Raw genomic sequence first — 13,270 nt, 5'->3', positions numbered from 1 at the left:
TTTGGTTGGTTTGGATTGGTTGGTTTGGTTGTGTTGGATTGGTTTGGATTGGTTTGGTTGGGTTTGGTTGGATTGGTTTGGTTGGTTTGGTTGGTTTGGTTGGTTTGGTTGGTTTGGTTGGTTTGGATTGGTTTGTTGGTTTGGTTGGTTTGGATTGGTTTGGTTGGTTTGGTTGGTTTGGATTGGTTTGGATTGGTTTGGTTGGTTTGGTTGGTTTGGTTGGTTTGGATTGGTTTGGGTTGGATTTGGATTGGTTTGGTTGGTTTGGATTGGTTTGGATTGGATTTGGATTGGTTTGGTTGGTTTGGATTGGTTTGGTTGGTTTATTGGTTTGGATTGGTTGGATTGGTTGGATTGGTTTGGTTGGTTTGGATTGGTTTGGATTGGTTTGGATTGATTTGGTTGGTTGGTTGGATTGGTTGGATTGGTTTGGATTGGTTTGGATTGGTTTGGATTGGTTTGGTTGGTTTGGTTGGTTTGGTTGGTTTGGATTGGTTTGGATTGGTTTGGTTGGTTTGGTTGGTTTGGATTGGTTGGTTGGTTTGGTTGGTTTGGTTGGTTTGGTTGGTTTGGTTGGTTTGGATTGGTTTGGTTGGTTTGGTTGGTTTGGTTGGTTTGGTTGGTTTGGTTTGGTTTGGTTGGTTTGGTTGGTTTGGTTTGGTTTGGATTGGTTTGGTTGGTTTGGGGTTGGTTTGATTGGATTGGTTTGGATTGGTTTGGGATTGGTTGGATTGGTTTGGATTGGTTTGGATTGGTTTGGTTTGGTTTGGTTTTGGTTGGTTTGGTTGGTTTGGTTGGTTTGTGTTGGTTGGTTTTGGATTGGTTTGGTTGGTTTGGATTGGTGGTTGGTTGGATTGGTTGGTTGGTTTGTTGGTTGGTTTGGATTGGTTGGTTGGTTGGTTGGTTGGTGGTTGGTTTTTGGATTGGTTTGGATTGGTTTGGATTGGTTGGTTGGTTTGGTTGGTTTGGATTGGTTTGGTTGGTTTGGATTGGTTTGGTTGGTTTGGTTGGTTTGGATTGGTTTGGTTGGTTTGGATTGGTTTGGATTGGTTTGGATTGGTTTGGTTGGATTTGGTTGTTGGTTTGGTTGGTTGGATTGGTTTGGTTGGATTTGGATTGGTTTGGTTGGATTGGTTGGTTTGGTTGGTTTGGTTGGTTGGATTGGTTTGGATTGGTTTGGTTGGTTGGTTTGGTTTGGTTGGTGGATTGGTTGGATTGGTTGGTTGGTTGGTTGGATTGGTTGGTTGGATTGGTTTGGATTGGTTGGATTGGTTGGATTGGTTTGGATTGGTTGGTTGGTTGGTTGGTTTGGTTGGTTTGGTTGGTTGGTTGGTTTGGTTGGTTGGTTGGTTTGGTTGGTTTGGATTGGTTTGGTTGGTTTGGTTGGTTGGATTGGTTTGGATTGGTTTGGATTGGTTTGGATTGGTTTGGATTGGTTTGGTGGTTTGGTTGGTTGGTTGGTTTGGATTGGTTTGGATTGGTTTGGATTGGTTTGGTTGGTTTGGATTGGTTTGGTTGGTTTGGTTGGATTTGGTTTGGTTTGGTTTGGATTGGTTTGGATTGGTTTGGATTGGTTTGGATTGGTTGGTTGGTTGGTTTGGGATTGGTTTGGTTGGTTTGGATTGGATTTGGATTGGATTTGGTTTGGTTTTGGATTGGTTGGTTGGATTTGGTTTTGGTTGGTTTGGTTGGATTGGTTGGATTGGTTTGGATTGGTTTGGATTGGTTGGTTGGTTGGTTGGATTGTGGTTGGTTTGGTTGGTTTGTTGGTTTGGATTGGTTGGATTGGTTTGGTTTGGTTTGGTTGGATTTGGTTGGTTGGTTGGTTGGATTGGTTGGATTGGTTGGATTGGTTGGATTGGTTTGGTTGGTTTGGATTGGTTGGATTGGTTGTGGTTTGGTTGGTTGGTTGGTTGGTTGGTTGGTTGTGGTTGGTTGGTTGGTTTGGTTGGTTTGGATTGGTTTGGTTGGTTTGGATTGGTTTGGTTGGTTTGGTTGGTTTGGTTGGTTTGGGTTGGTTTGGGTTGGTTTGGTTGGTTTGGATTGGTTTGGTTGGTTTGGATTGGTTTGGTTGGATTTGGATTGGTTTGGATTGGTTTGGGTTTGGATTGGTTGGTTGGATTGGTTTGGATTGGTTTGGTTGGTTGGTTGGTTGGTTGGTTGGATTGGATTTTGGTTGGATTTGGTTGGTTTGGTTGGTTTGGTTGGTTTGGATTGGTTTGGATTGGTTTGGATTGGTTTGGATTGGTTTGGATTGGTTGGTTGGTTGGATTGGTTTGGATTGGTTTGGATTGGTTGGTTGGTTGGTTGGTTGGTTGGTTTGGATTGGTTTGGTTGGTTTGGATTGGTTTGGTTGGTTGGTGGTTGGTTGGTTGGTTTGGTTGGTTTGGATTGGTTGGATTGGTTTGGATTGGATTGGATTGGATTGGTTTGGTTGGTTGGATTGGTTTGGGATTGGTTTGGATTGGTTTGGATTGGTTTGGATTGGTTTGGATTGGTTTGGATTGGTTTGGATTGGATTTGGTTGGTTTGGATTGGTTTGGTTTGGATTGGTTTGGTTGGATTTGGTTGGTTGGATTGGATTTGGTTGGTTGGTTGGTTTGGTTGGTTTGGTTGGTTGGATTGGTTTGGATTGGTTGGTTGGTTTGGTTGGTTTGGTTGGTTTGGTTGGTTTGGTTGGTTGGTTGGTTTGGTTGGTTTGGATTGGTTTGGTTGGTTTGGTTGGTTTGGTTGGTTTGGTTGGTTTGGTTGGATTGGTTTGGATTGGTTTGGTTGGTTTGGTTGGTTTGGTTGGTTTGGTTGGTTTGGTTGGTTGGTTGGATTGGTTTGGATTGGTTTGGGTTGGTTTGGGTTGGTTTGGTTTGGATTTGGGATTGGTTTGGTTGGTTTGGTTGGTTTGGTTGGTTTGGATTGGTTTGGATTGGTTCGGTTGGTTGGATTGGTTTGGGTTGGTTTGGTTGGTTTGGATTGGTTTGGATTGGATTTGGTTGGTTTGGATTGGATTTGGATTGGTTTGGATTGGTTTGGGATTGGATTTGGGGTTGGATTTGGTTTTCGATGTTCGAGATTGGATTGTGATTGGTTATGGTTGGATTGGTTGGATTGGTTGGATTGGTTGGTTGGTTGTTGGATTGGTTTGGTTGGTTTGGAGTTTGGTTGTTGGATTGGTTTGGATTGGTTTGGTTGGTTTGGTTGGTTTGGATTGGTTTGGTTGGTTTGGTTGGTTTGGATTGGTTTGGGTTGGTTTGGATTGGTTTGGATTGGTTGGTTGGTTTGGTTGGTTTGGTTTGGTTTGGTTGGTTTGGTTGGTTTGGTTGGTTTGGATTGGTTTGGTTGGTTTGGTTGGTTTGGTTGGTTTGGTTGGTTTGGTTGGTTTGGTTGGTTTGGTTGGTTTGGTTTGGTTGGTTGGTTTGGTTGGTTTGGTTGGTTTGGATTGGATTGGTTGGTTTGGATTGGTTGGTTGGATTGGTTTGGATTGGTTTGGTTGGTTTGGTTTGATGTTTGGATTGGTTTGGATTGGTTTGGTTGGTTTGGATTGTTTGGATTGGTTTGGATTGGTTTGGTTGGTTTGGATTGGTTTGGTTGGTTGGTTGGTTTGGTTGGTTGGATTGGTTTGGTTGGTTCGTTGGTTTGGTTGGTTGGTTGGTTTGGTTGGTTTGGATTGGTTTGGTTGGTTTGGATTGGTTTGGTTGGTTTGGGATTGGTTTGGATTGGTTTGGATTGGTTTGGTTGGTTTGGTTGGTTTGGTTGGTTTGGTTGGTTTGGTTGGTTTGGTTTGGTTGGTTTGGTTGGTTTCGTTGGTTTGGTTGGTTTGGATTGGTTTGGATTGGATTGGTTTGGATTGGTTTGGATTGGTTTCGGTTGGTTTGGATTGGTTTGGATTGGTTGGATTGGTTGGATTGGTTTGGATTGGTTTGGTTGGTTGGATTGGTTTGGATTGGTTTGGTTGGATTGGTTTGGTTGGTTTCGTGGTTGTTGGTTGGTTGGTTTGGTTGGTTGGTTGGTTTGGTTGGTTGGTTGGTTGGTTGTTGGATTGGTTTGGATTGGTTGGATTGGTTTGGATTGGTTGGTTGGGATGGTTTGGTTGGTTTGGTTGGTTTGGGTTGGTTCGGTTGGTTGGTTGGTTGGTTGGTTGGATTGGTTTGGTTGGTTTGGTTGGTTTGGTTGGTTTGGTTGGTTTGGTTGGTTTGGTTGGTTTGGTTGGTTTGGTTGGTTTGGTTGGTTTGGATTGGTTTGGATTGGTTTGGTTGGTTTGGTTGGTTTGGGATTGGTTTGGATTGGTTTGGTTGGTTTCGGTTGGTTTGGATGGTTTGGTTGGTTTGGATTGGTTTGGTTGGTTTGGTTGGTTTGGATTGGTTTGGATTGGTTTGGATTGGTTTGGTTGGTTTGGTTGGTTGGATTGGTTGGTTGTTGGATTGGTTTGGTTGGTTTGGATTGTGGTTTGGTTGGTTTGGATTGGTTGATTGGTTTGGTTGGTTGGGTTGGTTGGTTGGTTGGATTGGTTTGGTTGGATTTGGTTGGTTTGGATTGGTTTGGTTGGTTTGATTGGTTTGGTTGGTTTGGTTGGTTTGGATTGGTTTGGTTGGTTTGGTTGGTTTGGTTGGTTTGGTTTGGTTTGGATTGGTTTGGATTGGTTTGGTTGGTTAGGTTGGTTTGGTTGGTTTGGATTGTTTGGTTGGTTTGGTTGGTTTGGTTGGTTTGGTTGGTTTGGTTGGTTTGGGATTGGTTTGGTTGGTTTGGGTTGGTTTGGATTGGTTTGGATTGGTTTGGTTGGTTGGTTGGTTTGGTTGGTTTGGTTGGTTGGTTGGTTTGGATTGGTTTGCGATTGGTTTGGTTTGGTTGGTTTGGATTGGTTTGGATTGGTTTGGATTGGTTTGGATTGGTTTGGTTGGTTGGTTGGTTTGGTTGTGGATTGGTTGGATTGGTTTGGTTGGTTTGGATTGGTTGGTTGGTTTGGATTGGTTTGGATTGGTTTGGGATTGGTTTGGATTGGTTTGGATTGGTTTGGTTGGTTTGGTTGGTTTGGTTGGTTGGTTTGGTTGGGTTGGTTTGGATTGGTTGGTTGGTTGGTTGGTTTGGATTGGTTTGGATGGTTGGTTGGTTGGTTGGATTGGTTGGTTGGTTTGGTTGGTTTGGTTGGTTTGGTTGGTGGATTGGTTGTGTGTTGGTTGGTTGGTTGGTTTGGTTGGTTTGGTTGGTTTGGTTGGTTTGGATTGGTTTGGTTGGTTTGGTTGGTTTGGTTGGTTTGGTTGGTTTGGTTGGTTTGGTTGGATTTGGATTGGTGGATTGTGGATTGGTTTGGTTGGTTTGGATTGGTTTGGTTGGTTTGGATTGGTTTGGATTGGTTTGGGATTTGGTTTGGATTGATTTGGATTGGTTGGTTGGTTTGGATTGGTTTGGATTGGTTGGGTTGGTTTGGTTGGTTGGTTGGTTGGTTGGTTTGGTTGGTTGGATTGGTTGGATTGGTTGGTTGGTTTGGATTGGTTTGGGATTGGATTGGTTTGGATTGGTTTGGTTGGTTGGTTGGTTTGGATTGGTTGGTTGGTTTGGTTGGTTGGTTGGTTGGTTTGGTTGGTTTGGTTGGTTTGGTTGGTTTGGTTGGTTTGGATTGGTTTGGTTGGTTTGGATTGGTTTGGGTTTGGATTGGGTTGGTTTGGTTGGTTTGGATTGGTTGGTTGGTTTGGTTGGTTTGGTTGGTTTGGATTGGTTTGGTTGGTTTGGATTGGTTTGGTTGGTTTGGATTGGTTTGGATTGGTTTGGATTGGTTTGGTTGGTTTGGATTGGTTTGGATTGGTTTCGTTGGTTTCGGTTGGTTTGGATTGGTTTGGATTGGTTGGATTGGTTTGGTTGATTGGTGGATTGGTTTGGTTGGTTATTTGGATTGGATTTGGATTGGTTGGTTGGTTGGTTGGTTGGATTGGTTTGGATTGGTTTGGTTGGTTTGGTTGGTTGGTTGGTTGGATTGGTTTGGTTGTTTGGTTGGTTTGGATTGGTTTGGATTGGTTTGGTTGGTTTGGTTGGTTTGGTTGGTTTGGATTGGTTTGGTTGTTTGGTTGGTTTGGTTTGGTTTGGGTTGGTTTGGATTGGTTGGATTGGTTTGGTTGGTTTGGATTGGTTTGGATTGGTTTGGATTGGTTTGGTTGGTTTGGTTGGTTTGGTTGGTTTGGTTGGTTTGGTTGGTTTGGTTGGTTTGGGTTGGTTTGGATTGGTTTGGATTGGTTTGGTTGGTTGGTTGGTTTGGATTGGTTTGGATTGGATTGGATTGGTTTGGATTTGGTTTGGTTTGGATTGGATTGGATTTCGGTTGGTTGGATTGGTTGGATTGGTTTGGTTGGTTTGGATTGGTTTGGTTGGTTGGATTGGTTTGGATTGGTTGGTTGGTTGGATTGGTTTGGATTGGTTTGGATTGGTTGGTTGGTTGGATTGGTTGGTGGTTGGTTGGTTGTTGGTTTGGTTGGTTGGTTGGTTGGATTGGTTTGGTTGGTTTGGATTGGTTTGGTTGGTTTGGATTGGTTTGGTTGGTTGGATTGGTTTGGTTGGTTCAGGTTGGTTTGGGTTGGTTTGGATTGGTTTGGATTGGTTTGGATTGGTTTGGATTGGTTTGGTTGGTTTGGGTTGGTTTGGTTGGTTTGGATTTGGTTTGGATTTGGTTTGGATTGGATTTGGATTGGTTTGGTTGGTTCAGTTGGTTTGGATTGGTTTGGTTGGTTTGGTTGGTTGGATTGGTTTGGTTGGTTTGGTTGGTTTGGTTTGGATTGGTTGGATTGGATTTGGATTGGATTTGGATTGGTTCATTGGTTTGGTTGTTTGGATTGGTTTGGATTGGTTTGGATTGGTGGATTGGATTGGTTGGTTTCGGATTGGTTGGATTGGTTTGGTTTGGTTTGGATTGGTTTGGATTGGTTTGGTTGGTTTGGTTGGTTGGATTGGTTTGGTTGGTTGGTTGGTAGTTGGTTTGGATTGGTTTGGATTGGTTTGGTTGGTTTGGTTGGTTTGGATTGGTTTGGTTGGTTTGGTTGGTTTGGATTGGTTTGGATTTGGTTTGGTTGGTTTGGGTTGGTTTGGTTGGTTTGGTTGGTTTGGATTGGTTTGGTTTGGTTGGTTTGGTTGGTTTGGATTGGTTTGGATTGGTTTGGTTGGTTGGTTGGTTTGGATTGGTTTGGATTGGTTTGGATTGGTTTGGATTGGTTGGATTGGTTTGGATTGGTTTGGATTGGTTTGGATTGGTTGGATTGGATTTGGTTGGTTGGTTGGTTGGATTGGTTTGGATTGGTTTGCGATTGGTTTGGATTGGTTTGGTTGGTTTGGATTGGTTTGGGATTGGTTTGGATTGGTTTGGATTGGTTTGGTTGGTTTGATTGGTTTGGTTGGTTTGGATTGGATTGGTTTGGATTGGTTTGGATTGGTTTGGATTGGTTTGGATTGGTTTGGTTGGTTTGGTTGGTTGGTTGGTTTGGTTGGTTTGGATTGGTTTGGATTGGTTGGTTGGTTTGGTTGGTTTGGATTGGTTTGGTTGGTTTGGTTGGTTTGGTTGTTTGGTTGGTTGGTTGGTTTGGTTGGTTTGGATTGGTTGGATTGGTTTGGATTGGTTTGGATTGGTTTGGTTGGTTTGGTTGGTTTGGATTGGTTTGGTTGTTTGGTTGGTTTGGATTGTTTGGTTGATTTGGATTGGTTTGGATTGGTTGGATTGGTTTGGTTGGTTGGTTGGTTGGATTGGTTGGATTGGATTTGGATTGGATTGGATTGATTTGGATTGGTTTGGTTGGTTTGGATTGGTTTGGTTGGTTTGGATTGTTGGTTGGTTGGGGATTGGTTTGGGTATTGGTTTGGATTGGTTGATGGTTGGTTGTGTTGATTTGGATTGATTTGGATTGGTTTGGATTGGTTTGGTTGTTTGTGGTTTGTGGTTGATTGGCTTGGATTGTTTGGTTGGTTCGTTGGTTTCATTGGTTTGGATGGTTTGGATTGTTTGGATTGTTTGGTTTGGTTTATTATGCTTTTATTAATACAGCTCCTGTCCTCAGAGTTCCTGCTCTCCTGCCAGAAGTATTGTTGTTGATCGTGAGACAAAATGTTTTATTTGTGATTGACGGTTGGGCTGCAAATATTGTTTTGCTCTTTGCAACATTTTGCAGCATATTGAAATATTCGAATAAATTATGACGAATTTAAATAGGGGTACTTCTGTAATTCATTTTTGCAGAAACACGCAACCCGACTGCGAAATCAGTTGGCCCTAGATGGGAAGCGACTGAAGAAGTGAAAACGATGTGTGTAGGATGATTTTGGGCGCAGGGTCGACCCTTTTTCGATTCATTGCGCATAAAAGTTTTTCCCGTGTCTGTTGGCTGTTCTCGTCATCGTCGTCGTCGGCGGCGTCACCGTTGTGTGTGCGTGCGGAATTTATAATGAATTGCTGAAAAATCTGTCAGTTTTTAGCGAAGGACCCTGGGTCCAGGGACAAGCCGGTCAGCCGTGGTAGAGAGGTGCTCCACCCGCACGGATTTCTCCGGTCACACGTCCGCCCTATTCCATGATTTGAGCAGGATGGTTCAGTGTAAGTACAGCTCGTCCAAATATGCTAATCTGTTGGGATGTAGTTTTCAGGGCCAGAAGGGCGTTGGTTCAATTTGCAAAAACTCACACTCCAAAGCTTCTCGGATGTGTTCTGGTCCGGACTCGATGTTTCAGAGGGAATAACTGTTGGAAGTGTAGGGCAGTAACAGTTTTCAATTTAGGTGCCGTTGTAGCAACGTGACAGGAAAGGGTGTTTATCGATTTTTAGATTCGCAATTTTTGCGGATGAGAGACTTGCCTAACTGCTTCCCGAATCAACCGCAAAAATGATTCCTACCGTTTCCTTCAGCTGCTCGTTAACTGTCGAAGCCATGCATGTGCGTTTTTGTGCATTTAACGAAAGGATGAGGATTTGTAGCAGCTATTTGAGAAGCAGGTGAAAAGTGGAATAAACTTTTTTAGTTTTATTGCGTACTCATTGCGTATCTCAGAATTTGCAGAAATCAACCTTTATAACTGGCAATAAACAGAAACGGAATGAAGCTTAACGCTTTCAATACAAATAAGCCTCGAAACCATAAACGATGCCGGTTTGCAATTGTTTTATATAAATAAATTGTGTTCATATTGTAAGGAGTACCCATACAAATAATTCGAAGTTTAACAAGATTACAAGAAAAGGAAAATCACTATCTTTGACGAAGTTCTTCAGGGACTAGAAGCCTTTTGAATCAGCCCTACCGTCCCACTTAACCACGCCTTAGTCGACAAAAACTGCTTTGCCCAAACACATATGTTTTCGATATGTGGGGATGATTCAGCCAAATTGACCTCTCTATTCTCCGGGAAGATTCGGAACATCCGTAAAAGTGGTCAATTCTAAGAGTTCATCCTAGAGCTTCGCATTTTTTCGTAGCCATCCAGTCTGGGAAATTGTGGGTGCAATCAATAGTGAAAGTTTTCTGTGACTTCCAAATGCTTAAGAATCGGTCCTCCGTAAGATCCGGAACATTCTTGCATAGGTAGGCATGTTTGAAAAATTAGAATTCGACGAACTGCTTTTAGGTACCCGGTGAGAGGCAGGAGCAACATTTTTCGTTGATTGTGGTGGGTATGAATTGCTCGACCGGCAAATGATTGCGGATTTTGAGCGTTTGAAATATGTTTAACCGGCGAATCTGGGATCCTACTGGAATTTCCCGTCATCAATTTTGCACGGGAGTTCAAAACTTGTTTGCGTGAAGGGCATTCCCAGAAATTGGATTTATGATTGCCCCCACAATCGGCACATTTAAATTTATGGGATCTCTCTCACAGGACAGGCGTCCTTGGCGTGGAGGTTCCACCACAAATCATGCATTTAGCATCCATATGGCAATGTTTAGTTCCGTACACTTTTGGCACACGGCACTTAGTGGGGTTTTGGAAATTCGGTCTCGGAAATGTTCCCATGTAACACGGACATGGAACATAATACAGGCCTTTTCCAAACTTTTCATATTAGTTTGTTAAAGTGAACTAAATAAAATTCTTGAGAAATACCCCTCTGGGAAGTACCAGAGTGAGATTTATTTTTCATCTGGATTACCAAGTAATTGAAAAATTTCAATTTTAGTCTCATCCAGTGATTTATCATAACTGGGGAGACCTTTCAAGGCGATTTTGAACAATCGCTCAGATTTGTCGTCGTATGTGAAGGATTTATGGCGCTTCTCAGTTAAATACTGAAGAGGACGTTTGCGATCGTCAAAGGATCCCGGTTAAACGCGGCAGTCACCCTTCCTGGCAATCTGAAATGAAACCTCGATCCCCTGAAGGTTACTCAAAATCTCATTCCGAAAGAAGGAAAACTCGGCAACAGATACCACAATTGGCGGAATCCTTTGTTTTTCGCATGGATGGAATCACCTGAGCTAGAGGTAGTTTCGATTTGCTCAATTTCGACATGGATCAAATCGAACTGATTGCTCAGTTCGATAGGAGAAGAATTATTTTCAATGCTAGAGTTAGACGGAGTATTTGAAGTCTCCAGCTTTCTTCTACTTTTTCCGTACTTTGGCAGGACCTTGTTTCTTGGAAGGAAGTGGAGAATTCATAGACCCCCTTCCAATTGTTGTTATTAATGCTCATTGCTGAGAAAGGGGCGTTTTTCCAAATTTCTATACGGAGAAAAATGTGTTAAAATCAACCGGAGTCTACAACAATATTCTTCTTCTTCTTCTTATTGGCATTACAGCCACACACTGGGACAGAGCCGCCTTGCAGATCAGTGCGATAACTGAGAGGTTTCTAAGCCAGGTTATTGCTCTCCCGTTACGCTGGGATATGGATACTCTGAGTCTGAAGTAGTGCGTAACGGTGTAAATCCGGTCATATCGCCAGGCTAGGTAGAACACTGAAGTTGACAATATGACGTCCCTAACTCCGAATCCCAAGGTGTCAGGCGACCCATGCCGAGGGGATGAATGCCCTGGGGGTGAAACAATTAGCCAGGCAGTTAACGGCTCCTGTAATGCTGGGTAGACGAGTGCATTACGGAATAAGATTTACCACACTGTGCTGAGTTCTTACTATCTTGTTAATACTTATGAGTGATGTTCGGTAGAGTATGGAACGGCTATAATTTGCTTTTAGATGACCCACCTTTTCCTCTCTTTGGATGGAATCAATGGAGTACATTATAAAAACGTAACTCAATCTTAGGCTGGTTTAGAAGCCAACGACATGAGTCTTCAAGCTCCAGAACGCTGATTAATTAGGAAAGAAGCGGATGAATTTGGTGGATCTGCTGAACCTCTAACTGATTAGAACTCTGTTAAAGGTGAGATTCAGAAATGCCAAACAATGAAATCAGATCTCTGTACAAAACGAATTCGGAATTCATAAGAAGAAGCAAAAATATGTTTCTTCAGTACCGATGCATGGCCAAAATCAGTATTATCCCACTTATTGTTGAGCCGAAACTGATTTAGGGGCGCGCCTATGAGAGTTGGTATAAGTCATTACTCAAAGGGTATTGATAGTTATCACATTTTAAGTTATTAATTTAATTAAATTTTTTAATGCTACATCTCTCGAATTATGATGCTTTCTGGAACGCACTTTTTGTACGCTCGTCAAATTCTGCAAGCTGCTGATGATCGCCCTACCGTGCCACCAACTGCTGTATCTCTTATCAATACAATAGACAAGATTTATTAGCCAACTGAAAGCGAAAGTATCGCACGTGTTTTATTACTGCATCGTCCGATCGTTAGTTTGCGTTTTGACGGTTTGGAGGTTTGTGTCCTCCGAATTGTCCGTGCCCGACCCGAAGTTCCGGAAGCCAATCCGCTACCCGATCCGGTGGTAGCTCGATCCGTTAACCATCATTTGTGCCGTGACCTAGATCCTGTTCTTCCTCCCGACAACACGTGTACAGATGTAACCACAACGGTTTGCTGTGGATTGCCCGTCGCTCTATTGACTGGAAGCGTATTCGTTCCGTTATAAATACAAAGCCCCCAGAGATTGGAGGTACCAGGTGAGTACCTTTCCAATCACTCTACCCCCCGTTTTGCGGTACTTCCTAGGTCTTTTCGACCGTTTCAGCCCTGCTGTTCGGAGTGAGTTGCAGCCATGGTGGATGAAAAGCGCATAAAGGCGAAGGAGATGAAACGAAAGAACGTCATCGAGGCGCTGAAACGACTGAACCAATTTCTCAGCACCTATATCCCGCCAGCACCAGCATGAAGTGTCCCATCGTCTGGGCGCCTGAAGAAAGTATGGAACGCGTTCGAAATCATCAAGATGATCGCTTGAAGAACGATGGTGAAGAAGAACTGCGTGATGTATCGTCTAAAATGTCAGTACCGGATGTTCCCGCTGCTGTTGTTGCCCCCGCTGTGCCGGCCGCCCCATCCGCTCTCGTCAACGTCAAGCTGCCTACGATATCGTGCCGGAGTCTGATGGAGATTTCAGCAACTGGCTGACCTTCCACGACACGTTTGTATCGATGATCCACGGAGATAACCCATGTCCAGAAGTTTCACTACCTTCGAGCGGCCTTGAAAGGTGAAGCTTAAAATCTCGTCCAATCGATCACGATCACAGCAAATAATACTGCTGGGATATGCTGGTGAATCGATACTCGAACAAAGCTATCCTCCCAAGAAGCACATACGAGCGCTGTTGAAGTACCCCAAGATCCCGAATCACAACGTAGATGCCCTGCACAAGATCGTTGATGAATGCAACGCCATACGAAGTTCTCGAACGCTAGGTGAACCAGTGGACCGGTTTAGCTCCATCCTCATCGAACTGCTGGAGGAAAAACTGGATGATGCTTCTCTCACCGCGTGGGAGAATCCGTTAACAGACGCTCAACCCACGTATGACAACATGGTCGTGTTCCTGCAGAGACAGGCTCTTATTGGAGACTATCTCCATTAATCGCCCAGCATTTGTCATCGAAATCGCCTAGATCATTCACCCAGAAGAAGCAGAACCCGCATCGTTTGACTTCGAACGCCGCCGTTGAAGTACCATCCAAATCGTTTCCCACCTGTCCTGCGTGCGAGAAGCAAAAACATTCGATTTTCGACTGTGCTGTGTTCAACGGCATGGACACGAAAGGCAGGCTGAAGGTGTAACGGACAAAGGCTGTGCAGCAATTGTTTCCGTAGTGACCACTTCGCCCGTAACTGTAGGTCGAAATTCAACTGCAAGCACTGCTCGAAGCGACATCATTCCATGATCCACCCTGGACCGTTTG

This window comes from Armigeres subalbatus, chromosome 1, assembly GCF_024139115.2.
Source record: "Armigeres subalbatus isolate Guangzhou_Male chromosome 1, GZ_Asu_2, whole genome shotgun sequence".
NCBI lineage: Eukaryota > Metazoa > Arthropoda > Insecta > Diptera > Culicidae > Armigeres > Armigeres subalbatus.
The sequence above is the reverse complement of the archived record's forward strand: the minus strand, read 5'-3'. Positions refer to the sequence as shown.